Here is a 12,030-nt window from a genome sequence, read left to right as displayed (position 1 = left end):
CTTCCTGGTGATGAAATCCAAGGCCCTTGTACACTACTTTTCTATACTACCAAACTCATTTCTGACAAGGGATGAAAGTGCAGGCTGGGAAAGCAATCTGGGCTTTATTCTTTTTACCATAAACTGAAGCATCTGGTGTTGAACAGAGAAAATTACTTAAAAGGAATTAAAAGCATAGTTCTCTGCAGAACATGGGAACTATGATCTTTAACAACCTGCTTTTCTGCTGATACAACTACAAATAACTACCTGTCAGTCTTAATGACTGTCATTAAAAGGATACAAATGAATTTGGCCATAATTGTCAGTAAATCTCTGACAGTGTTGTGGCCTTACTCAGAGCCAATGAGACATGGCCTACACTCACAACTTCTGTTGGCATATTTGTCTTAGGGATAGAGAAGGAAAAGCCTTTGCACTTGAAAGCAACATAACTAAAAAGGCAAAATCATACCATAGACACAATTATACTAGTACATGTCTTGTATAACTTTTTCTACTTAGGGAATAGAGTTAAATGATATTCAGGTCAGCTTCTTGCTGGTAAATGTTTTATCTCCACTTAGAGGAGGTACAGTGGAGAATGCACCATCCGCAGCTTCATTAGCAAACCCTTACAAAGGCAGACAAGGTTTAAGGTGGCCCAGGTTTAAGCATATAGTAAGAATTGTCTATTAACAACTTGTCTCTTATTAATATTAGTATTTCTTCCCATTCAATAAAACCTACGATATTCTTATAGGCTTCTTTTCACCCATCTCTTCCCTTCTCTCACACACAAGGGTATTCACATATTTGAACGTGTGAGTTTTAGCTCTAAGTGATCCTTTGTTAACGCGTTTTTATTCTCCTCAACCTCTAGGACCACAACCCATGTATCACCTTTAAGTTTCTCTTCTTATTTTCTCCATACTTAGGCTCTCAGTGTTTATTCTGTTTCTTTTGCTAATGCACTTAAAGTTGTCCTACTAGTTGTCCTACTAATTGTCCTAAAGTTGCTCCTCTTACAACAGAATCACTGCTGCACAGCATTTTTCTGTCCTTTTCACTGGGATTTACATCTCCATCTTCCAGCTCATCCAAACCGTGAATGTATCAACTGTCTCACTAACTTCTTGATCTGAGGCCTGACTTGTAGTTCAGAGCTATTGTCTTCTCTGTTTCAAATTAGAATTTAATGTATAAAGCTTGATGTTTTCATTATGAGGGTGGTGAATCACTGGAATGGGTTGCCCAGAGAGGTGGTGGGTGCCCCATTCCCACAAACATTCAAGGTCAGGTTGGACAGAGTTCTTTGCAACCTGATCTAGTTGAAGGTTGCAGGGGGGCTGGACTAGATGACCTGTAAATGTCCCTTCCAACTCAAACTGTTCTATGATTTTATGAAAAACATGCATGTTCAAGTGTTACTAGTCATCCACTACTGCATCCTCTTCCCACTACAATATTTTGTATAATCTGTTTTTCAGAGACCTGCCTGATTTCATTTTCAATCTTTCCATAGTTCAAACTTTCACTGGATCCTGCTTAGCTGATTATAGAACAGATCCTAAAGTTACTAGCAAAGAAGAGAGAGAGCTTAAACTGTGTTACTGTTGGCATGATGCTTTCTAGCAATGACTTCAGAAATGTCAAATGCATGTAATATTGAATCATACTGACACGTCTTAACAGTCTGCTATCTGTAAGAGTAGTTTCAGATCGTCACATTTCAGAAGCAATAATTTCAGGAAAAAAGTCTTCCTTTTATTTATTTTTTTTTTAATTAATGGATTTATTTCTGATGTTTCCTATTTCTACTTTAATTTCTTCTGTTCTGTAAATGGAAATGTTCTGTAAAACATGGTATAACACTGTAAGCTACTTTTACCAAATATCTGTGAGTTTTGAAAAAGTCCTGGGCTATGATAAATTCCTACACTGTGACTAGAGACAAATGTAATGGACAAATAACCATTCCATAAATTAAAATTAAAGGATTAAAACAAATACCTATTCTGCTAAAAACATTAAGAACTATTTGTCATCTCACCCACGAAATCATCCATATATCTATCAACATACTCATGTATATAAAACACACATAGCAACTTGAAATTATTATTAGTTAAGCACAGTACACAATGGGTTTGCTAGCAAACTGTGCACACCAAATATCTATACAAAAAAGTATTTATAAGTATGATGTGCAACTAGCACATGCCAAATGACATAAATAATCCGCACTTTACAGATTTCTGCTATTTTGTAAAGAATGCTTTGAGGATCAGTGTTTATGCCCTCTGTAGTACAAAACCCCTTATAATCAGTGGTCTCAACAATTACTGAAACTTTCCATTTCCATTTTTCCAAATGTTACTTGAAAAGTGCAAGCCATCATGAAATTTCCACAGACATAAACTGAACCACAGGAATACTGAGTCAATCAATCAATAATTACACTTAAGAGTGTTAAAAAGAAATTATGCAAAAGCATGGACAATTGCCTTTAATCAGAAGCCAAAACTCAGGATATAAGCATATTATTTTCTTCGAAATGTTTAATCATACCCCAGATTACTTGTTTGAATAATTTTGTTGTTGTTTAATTCCCATATTGCTTTACTATTTAACTCCAAATACTGCACTTAGGGATGAAAGGTACATTTAAAGTTACAGAAATTTGCAACTGTAAATTTATAGTTTATGTTCTGGTGTTCTCTTCATAAAGATACTTTTAATCTGTTCATGTGAGTATATATATCTCCAAGAGAAGAATAAAGAAGTAAAATTTAGGAAGGACAGTTTAATGCCTCCTAACATCATAAATTCCCTGATTTCAACCGGTCTGAACAAACATTTTCAGCTACATATGTAATTAAACTATAATTCTAACTACTACCAATTTAATTACCCAAATCTTCACATAATTTTTTTTTCTCAGACAGAATTAGCTTCTGGTTTTGTTTTTGCTTAAAATTGTCACTTTGTATGGAGAACTTATGTTCTCCAGAGAGAAGGTAATTGAAAAATTAAATCAACCCTTTAATCTTGCATAAATTGGCAAAATAAAAGCAAAAAAATGACTGCTACTACAAAGATGGCCAACTGAGAACTAACACCAGTGTCAGGGCCCTGGTGGCACCACCAGGGTGGTGCCTTGGACCCCATGTCCTAGCCTAGGACCCCACGTCAGCCCCTGACTCACCGTCCTGCCCCAGGGTTGATCTCCAGCTCCCCACAGCCCTGCCCTCCCCAGCCATGGGCCCCAGGGAGGTGCTGAATGTCTGGGGCTGGGGCTGTCCTGTTACTCCTGTCTGCCTGCACTGGATGGAGGCACTCTGGGTCAATTCTAGCCTCAGAGAATCAGAGAAAATCATAAAATTGGACTTGACGATCCTTGTGGGTCCCTTCCAGTTCAGCATATTCTGTGATTCTGTGAAAATGTCTTCACTGACCATAGTTACAAACACATGTATCCCCACTGCAGGATTGTGTGCTACATATTTTACCATACGTTTGCAGCATTATTTTGTGATTTGCATTTTAAATTTCATCTTTCCCCAAATGGTATAGTTGGGTGAGATTCAATTCAATGCATTTAAGCATCAAAATGTTGCCTGTTTGAATCTAATATATTCCTTGCACGCTTCCTTTTTAGTCAATTGAAGGAATATATACCTTCACAGGGTAATTCCCATGATTAGGACAAGCACAAAAAAAAAGTATACACTTATCGCCATTAACTGAGTAGCCTAAGGTGATTTGGCAAGATTTATACAAGGAACTTTTAGATTTTTAAAGTTATATTATTTTAATTTCACCCAACAGCTGCAATCTCAATCAATTCCACATGTTTAACTTTGAGCATGTAAATTTTGCCTTGTATTTACCTTCATACAAACTGACCATTTACATTACAGACACAGCACAACTTCCATTTCTCTCACTTAGAATTTATGTCTGTCTCAACACTTCTTAATTCTGAAAAATCCATCCTTTTGTGGGCTCTGAACACAACCATGTATGAATATCTATCAGTGTCCTTCAAAGGATATCTTTTGATAATGCTAATTGCTAAACTGAGCTTGCAACTGGAAAATGCTTCAAATACTCGAGAATAACCACTTCATGCTTAGAAAATTAATGGATGTATTGTCTTTTTTCTTTTTTTTCCCTGACTTGAGTATAAATATGAAAAATGTTCCATATTAAAAAAAAAAAGACTAAAAATCTGGAAATACAGCACTTTAATGTCAGGACTTGTAATATAGCAATGATTATATACATATATATACATACATATATATATGCACACTGGCCTGCCATGCATGCACAGCAAGGAATGGTGGCAAGGAAATCCAAGGGAATCCTGCAGTTCAGAGGTGCTTGTTATAGTAGGTATCCATCCAGAGCACAGCCAACCTCTAGCTACAGTGAGACACAGTGTCTGGGGTTCCATATGCAAGGTACAAGTTACTCAACACAGCACAAAGCAGACAACTCTGTTGAGTGAGCAGGAATGGCAGGAAGAGCACAGCCCTGCACTGGGTATTACAGTGGGAATGATAACAGGGTGGTAAGAAGATGGACTCAGGTTAGACTTTTACACAAAACTTAACAGGTTTAAAATACCATAATTAGTGTGAGTTAATTTGTTACATCATTTTCCCAGTCTCTTCCAACGTGTTCAGCTAATTGGAATACCGTTGCAAAAACCCACGCCTTTCTGCTGTGTTTATTCCAGTGAAAAGCAATCCCGTATTGGTGACAGTGCAGTCACTCTTAAGGGAACTGAAATGATTTCAAAGTATGAAGTGACTTGACTGTGCTTGTGTTAATTAAATATTTGGATGTTTCAGGTGACCTTTTCTCATTTTTGATGTTATGTGAACATGAACAAAACTAAGAAGCATGTCTGGAATGTATAAATATTTTCTTGAAAAGAGAAAAAGATACGATGAATATCAAGTATGTAATTTAAGAATATAAGCACATAAATCTATCTTTGCAATACTGCTTGTGCATTGTGAAAAGATGTAAAAGTATTTTCTTGCAGATCCTACAGAAGGGTTTTACTATGGCCATTTTCACAATTTTTTTTACAACACTCATGAGCAATACTTATGTATATAGTAAATTATTAATTTATACATTAATACATTAATTTGTAGATTTGTATTTATAGATATCTTCCTCTGTATAAAAATATTTAAATTTTAAAGAAAGAAAGGTGATAAAAATGTCTGTGAATAATTTTTCATCTCAAGTCCCATGCCTTACATCTACAGGCCTGAAAATGCAGAGGATTCACAAGGGCACACAACTTTATCTGGAAAATCAATTATTGCTAACCACCATTAATCATAAAATCACATATGAGAGTCAAAAATCCTCTCATGAAATCAGCTTGTAATCACTAGGTTAAAAAAGGCCTTCATTATTTTCCTTCTGAATTCTTAATGTTGATCGTGCATTCAAGCTGCATTTATAAACAGAAATTCTCTGACCCATTAACTCATACTTCTGCTTCCAATAGCCATTTTGATAGTCTGTTGTGATTGGGGCAGGTTCAGGAATCAAATATTTTTTTCCCTAGAAAGAAAACCAAATGACTTTTCGTTCAACTGATGCACAGTGGTTATTCCTTCGCCTTACCTATAGGAATAAGAACTTTTCTCAGTGAGTATGGTATGTCTTAGGTATCAATCTATTTCAAAATGCTACAAGCAGCATTCAGCAGGTTGGAGGATTAAAGCATCTGATGATTTATATTTTGTAAATATCCTGTTGACGGCAGTCAGCAGTATGTTTGCAAACTGGTGGAAAACCCTTTAGTACCCAAATATCTTGTATTGGCCACCTTACAATTGGTGTAAAAAATTACATATCCGATTAAAAAACCCCAAACACCCCCAAACAAACAAAACAAAGTAAAAAATTACATGGTATTCTTGTACTCATGCTATTTTGATAACATCAGTTTGCAGATAATATTTTTCTATACAGTTAAGTAGATAAGTAGATAGCAAGGTCAAAAATATGCCCCAAAAGAGGTACATTGAAGTGCTTTCTTTGGAAAAAAATAAAACTGAAGATTTTTTCAAAAGTAAGAAGTTTTGAATTCTGTCCTTTCAAAGTCAGCAGGCATGTATTTAGGTTGCAAAGCTCAGCTCTTCACTGAATCAGAGATGACAAGCAATACTTGCATGTGGTTTCTGTACCCAGAGGTCAACATGGTGAAGGTCTCTAAGTCTTTAAAAATCTGTCTGAAACTACAAATGGCAGGGCAGCTCTTCAGCTCAAGCAAACTACCATAGCAACAATTAAGTCAATGTTACTTACCTGTATCCATACTAGTAAACACATTGGTATGTACACAAAATGCAATACTTTGTTAAAAAGACCCTGTGCCAGTAAAAGGACATATTCAATTGCTAATTTTTCAAAGGTCAATCTGCAGTAAGAAATCTATTCTCTTTAAAAAACAAAACAAAAAACAAAAACCCACAAACCAACCAAAAAAACAAACCAACAAAAAACATTTTCTTCCTATTAACACCCTGTGAAGCAGCATGATGTTAATTTTCTTTTTTTCTTGATTGAATTCTGACAGCTGAAGGCAGTAAAAGGACCTATACATTATTCTGCTATCAAAAAGGCTGCTGAAGCTAATAGTCAAGAAAATTTCATGAAAGCTTGATTGCCAGGACACAACGATTGTCCTATTCTGACCAGTCACCAGAGATGTTAGTTGCCCAGCTGAATAGGCTACAACTTTGTGTGCTCTTAAATTCAAAAACATCCAAAGACACAAAAGGCACTTTTTGCTCTCACGAAGTACTTGTGAAAGAATTCCACAAAGAGACTGCAACAGAGTTGGGAAAGGATCACATAACATGATTATAGCAAATTCTGCTGTCCTGGCTTTCTCACATTGCACACAACTCTGGCCTTCACTATGCTGTTACTCACTGCTTGTTTTAATGATGCTTTAAAGCCAAATGACTAGAAGTAATGAACCACATTAGCCATTTTCTACTAAGGTCTTTCTTTTAATCTTTACCACAGAAAATATCAGCAGGAATACTGACCTGCCATTTCAGTTTAGAACCTGCTTCCTTGCTTCCTTTTTGCATATTTAAAACAACATTTAAATCACAGTTGAACAAGTACTGTTTAGTCACATCAGCATTCAAACCCTGAATTGCACTGAGTTGCACAATGCCAGCAAGTCACTGCTTGTTATTTTTGGCAGCTTTCTGTATATTCTGCACCTCTATGTGACAAATTGTTGAAAGAGTCTGTCAGAAGAGGGAAATTTTCTAAAAAAAAGAATAATTCAGTATTGCCCAAGAGACTAAGACTTCAGGGCAACCCTGCAATAGTGCAAACATATTTGATGAACAGTCTGTTCCATCTGCTTGCTTAATATTCCAGTTTAAATTATAGGTGTAAATTCACTCATGCAATTCTCAGTAAAGTCAGTGAATACCAAACTCATGCAACTCAACAAATTCCATGCTGTCTGTCTGTAATGAGAAATTGAGCTATGACCTTTACTGCTCAAATACAGCAGCTCCAGAAGTAAAAATAAAAAGGAGACTGTTCTTTCCATGGAAGTACTATTGTCAAATTAAATTTTACAGAAACATTTTTCAATGCTTTTCAATTAACAGTACTTATTCCTACACTGTCTTTATAACATCAGAGAGAAAATCAACGAGTCTAAGGTTCCTACCATAACCAGGTGATTTTTTTTTTTTTTCCATTGAGATACAACAGAGTTGTTTTAAATTTCTTTTGGAAGACTTCATACCTTCCGCCATATAAACCTTGGAAGTGAAAATCTCATTGCAGAGATCTGGGCTGAAAGGAGCTCTTCACTATCAGTTTGCTAGGTTTTTAGCTCAATCAGCTCAATTCATGAAAGGTTTTCTTATCTTTTATTCAAAATGTAGTTGAAATCTCTAAAGCAAACTCTGTTCTCTCAAATTCCCACCTTCATGCTGGCACTGGCCTTTGATGATGATCAGTACCTTTGAGAAGGGAAGTGAGAGGTCAGGAGCTTTCAGCATGTGGTGGAGACTAAGAGAGGAGATTGTCTTCTCAGGGAGAATCCAACCATCCCTGAATAAAAGTCAACACAAGGCACAAATAACTATAGAAGAATTTCATTTGCTAGTTACCGAAGGGCAAATCTTTAAAAGACTGCAATTTCTAAATACCAGAACTAAGTAGGTACAATATAGAAAATGCTAAAAGGTTTCTAAGCTGAAATTAAAGTTCAGCCATTTTTCAGCTGATGGCTCAATAAGAGAAGTGTATTGTAGACTCTAAATGCTGAGAATCAGACTTGGAGAGTAAACATTTCTTCTTTTTCCTTTTAAAAGTTGAATTAAGGAAACTGTCCTCCTATAATTTTGGAAATTACAGATAGAAAGAACAGTTTCATCAATCCATATTGCAATAAATTTCCATCTCATTAGTATTTTACTAAGGGAGATTATTACACTGACTATGTAATGTAGAATAAGCCATTGCACCATCAAGAAAGTTGTGGACAGGTGCCCGAGAACAAGCACAGCTTTCCACCTCTGTAATTCCAAAGCTAGTTTTTAAGGATATTCACATGAAAATTTTAAAGGTTGTTTTCTGTCCCTAGTACGTTAAAATCAATATGCCAAGCTAAAAAAAAATCTGACAGAAAACCCAAGATGCACACACTGGTCTCACTCTCTTACTCACACATGCATAAGCATGCACAAAATTACTGCTGAAGAAAGGACAATGGCAAACAATATTCAGTGACCCAGAAACAGCAACGCTTTTCTTTCTATTTTTTAATTTCTTTTTTTTTTTTCCCTGGTATATGACATCATTCTGTATAAACAGTATATAAAAAATGCTATTCCTTTAATCTGTGCAGCATTTACAAGACTTCAACATGAGCCTTTCACTGAGAGCTAAGACAAATATTTAAATTGCTACATAAATGACTCAGACTACAAGGCAAGCCCAGGCTACTCTAAAAATAAATGTTCATGGACAATAAGCCCATCCAACCAAAAGAGAATTTTAGAAAGCCATAGAATATATTATGTCTCGCAGAATAGTACAGACATATCTGGATGAATGGCTATGATTTTCTCTTTTTCATAGGGATTTTATGACAGAAGACCATTGCCAAAACCATAAAAAATGAAGCATTTGTGTAAAAGTGACCTGCACTCTCATAATGGAGTCCAAATCTTAATTGACACCTAATTGTAATATTTTTCTTCCTACTTTGCAGCATCAACACATGTGTGCGTATCTTGCTGTTCTCTGTGAGGAAACATGGCAAAGTTCCACTTATGAAATGAGGATGGTTTTCACCTTAATCAGATCAAATTAGGGCAGGTGGCAACCCTGCAGGCAACATAATTATGAAAAATGTCTGTGTTCAATACAAACTGTCCATCCAGTCTTGAGGTCTAATAGGACATCATAGTACAATCTTTTTACATTTTACTAGCAGCTCAAAAAGCAGAATTCCACAGAGGAGGGACTACATACTGCTCTCGTTTTCTGTCTGTGAAAATCCAGACAAATAACACATATGCTCTTCAATATTTGCTCTAACATAAGAATCAGAGCGTTCCTGGGAGTGCAAAAGCTGGTGTGGGATGAAAACTAAAGTCAAATACAGAAGAAAAAGAAATTAAGTCGTTCTCTAGTCAGATCTAATTCTAATAACATAGTGTGAGACAGGCTAATCCTGCATTACAAACAGTGATTCATGTTTCTACTATAAAAACACCTGACAGGCAGGTATAAATACAAGAGATCATGCTGTCTGTTCATCTAACAGAAAAGAATTGGAATGACCTGAGAGATTCCCCAAAGAGAAAGTGTTAAGGATTTTTCTGATTTTATATTGATATACTGGCCCTGTTCTTGAACAGACCACTCATGATGAATAGCTGGCAAAACACCTTTGAAATAAGCTGAAAATTTAATGCAAAATTCTACTCTACATTAAAGGGATAATACAGCCAGGTTCATTTAGAATATTACTCCTCTGAAGACACCCCAAGCACTACAATAACAAATGTTATATCAAAGATGCACTCAGCAACAAATGCAATATGAGTCTCTGTGAGGTGATTTTTCAGTATGTCAGAATTATAATATCACTCCAAGGAAACAAATTAAGCAGCACAAGCTCGGCTGTTGGGATCACTTTATTAGCAATACAGTGTTTTCTCATAAAGAAGGCTTTGTTTTGGATCTGTCAATGAGATGGTCTATCCATTTTATGGTGCATGACAGTATTTGCCTATGAAATAAACAAAACACTTTAACATCCGTCTCTCTTTCTGCAACACTTCAGAAAAATATTTAGAATAACAAAAAAAACCACAACCAAACAAACAAAAAAACCAACAAACTGATCATTTTTGCTCTACAGCTGAAGTCCAGTTCAGTGTGGGTTTTTATAATCAACAGGGATAAACACTTTAATCACAAGGGATAAAACTGGTACACTAGTGCCAGTGAAGAAATACTGAATGATTTCTACTTGGTGGAGAAATATCTATTTTTAAATACCCACAGATTTCTGAAAAATATAAAAAAAATTCTGCTGTGGTTAGTCATCATGCTGGTACAAGAACTGATTTAATTCTTCCCCTTGTACATAAAAGAGAAAACAGTTCTTCCTAGGTGGACAGGCCTTTACAATAGGTCAGAGAAGGGTGCTGTGCTAGCACTGTGATCATAAATTTCCAAGACTGTCACAATTTACCTGAAGCTCAGTGGCTGCACAGGACTGGGAACGCAGTGAAAATGAATACACTTTACCATGTACAGGGCAGGAGAGAACCCCCGCAGCTCAGCATTATGCCATCATACTCATCAGTACGCTGAAGTGAATTACTGCAAGCAATTTCATGAGATTATGCTAGCAATTTGGTACAGAACAGCTGCCACACCACACTACAGGATTCTCCTTCTAGACTTTACTTACAAAGCCATGAATAACTTCTGAGTTAATCCAGAATAACAGAATCTATCCTTGATCTTTACCACCTTACACAGAGTTATGCTATACCTAGTAATTAGTAGGTTTTATCTAATGTTTTTTTAAACTACCAATAATTCCATTAGCACAAGTCCAATATATAGTTATTAAATCAGACACTCTATATGACACTATTTCTTCTAATATTTGAATTACTTCCCCTATCTATACCATGCTCATTTTTTCCTCTACTTTTATTTTCTGTACTCTATTAATGGTGCAGAGTTCCTAAGCTGTGAGCCTGAACACAGAACAGACAGGTATAGAACCAAATCTCCAACCCTACTAATTGCATGTATGAAACCCCACAGGGTACAGAGTCCAACTGCAGAGGGTTGCAGGGATGTACACACGGGTTTTTTTCCCCCTCCCTTTGGTAATGGGTATTGCTCCTTCAATCATTTCCAATCATGAAAGAAAAAAAAGTATTTTTGAAAATTTATACTAGTGGGATTCTACAGTGACATAGTTTGGCACTATGAATGCTGATACAGACACTAGAAGTTCAGACTGGAACGTCTCTGACCTTGATGCTAACACTTAAGCAGTTTAATAAGCCAAGTAAGAACTGGTGTCCCCTCACAGCCCACTCTCTTTCCCGCACGTACAGTCTCCTCTTTACCCAGAGATAGAGAAACAGAGCTAAGATAGGAGTGTCCTCTGTTTTTATTTTCCTTTTACAAAATGGAAAGTCAAGTTATTGAAACTAATGATAAGGTTAAGCCTTTTTTTTTTCCCTCATGTCATTAAAATGCTCACTTGACTTTGTTTCATTTCAGGAGACCACTGAGTTGCAGTTGTAAAAAATAACAACACTAGGTCTCATTGCCTGCACATTTACCTTTTGACACCACATTAACTATTTTTTCCGTAAACTACTTCTAAGCAGTCATTTATATGTTAAGTACTGAACTCTGTATCACTTCTGCCTTTCAATATTACACTGCTTGCTATGTATTTTCCACTTGTGTCTGTTATGTCATGGA

General features: G+C 36.0%; 1 protein-coding gene across 1 annotated transcript in view; it reads right to left on the bottom strand.

The window, feature by feature from the left end:
* The window catches only part of PRKN (parkin RBR E3 ubiquitin protein ligase), a 705,198-nt gene that overhangs the window by 121,856 nt on the left and 571,312 nt on the right, over positions 1-12,030 (bottom strand). The window lies entirely within an intron of this gene.

Source organism: Myiozetetes cayanensis, unplaced genomic scaffold, assembly GCF_022539395.1.
Source record: "Myiozetetes cayanensis isolate MyiCay16 unplaced genomic scaffold, myiCay2020 scf2-11, whole genome shotgun sequence".
NCBI classification, from domain to species: Eukaryota; Metazoa; Chordata; class Aves; order Passeriformes; family Tyrannidae; genus Myiozetetes; species Myiozetetes cayanensis.
Note: the sequence above shows the minus strand (reverse complement) of the source record. Positions and strands in the feature narration are given on the sequence as shown.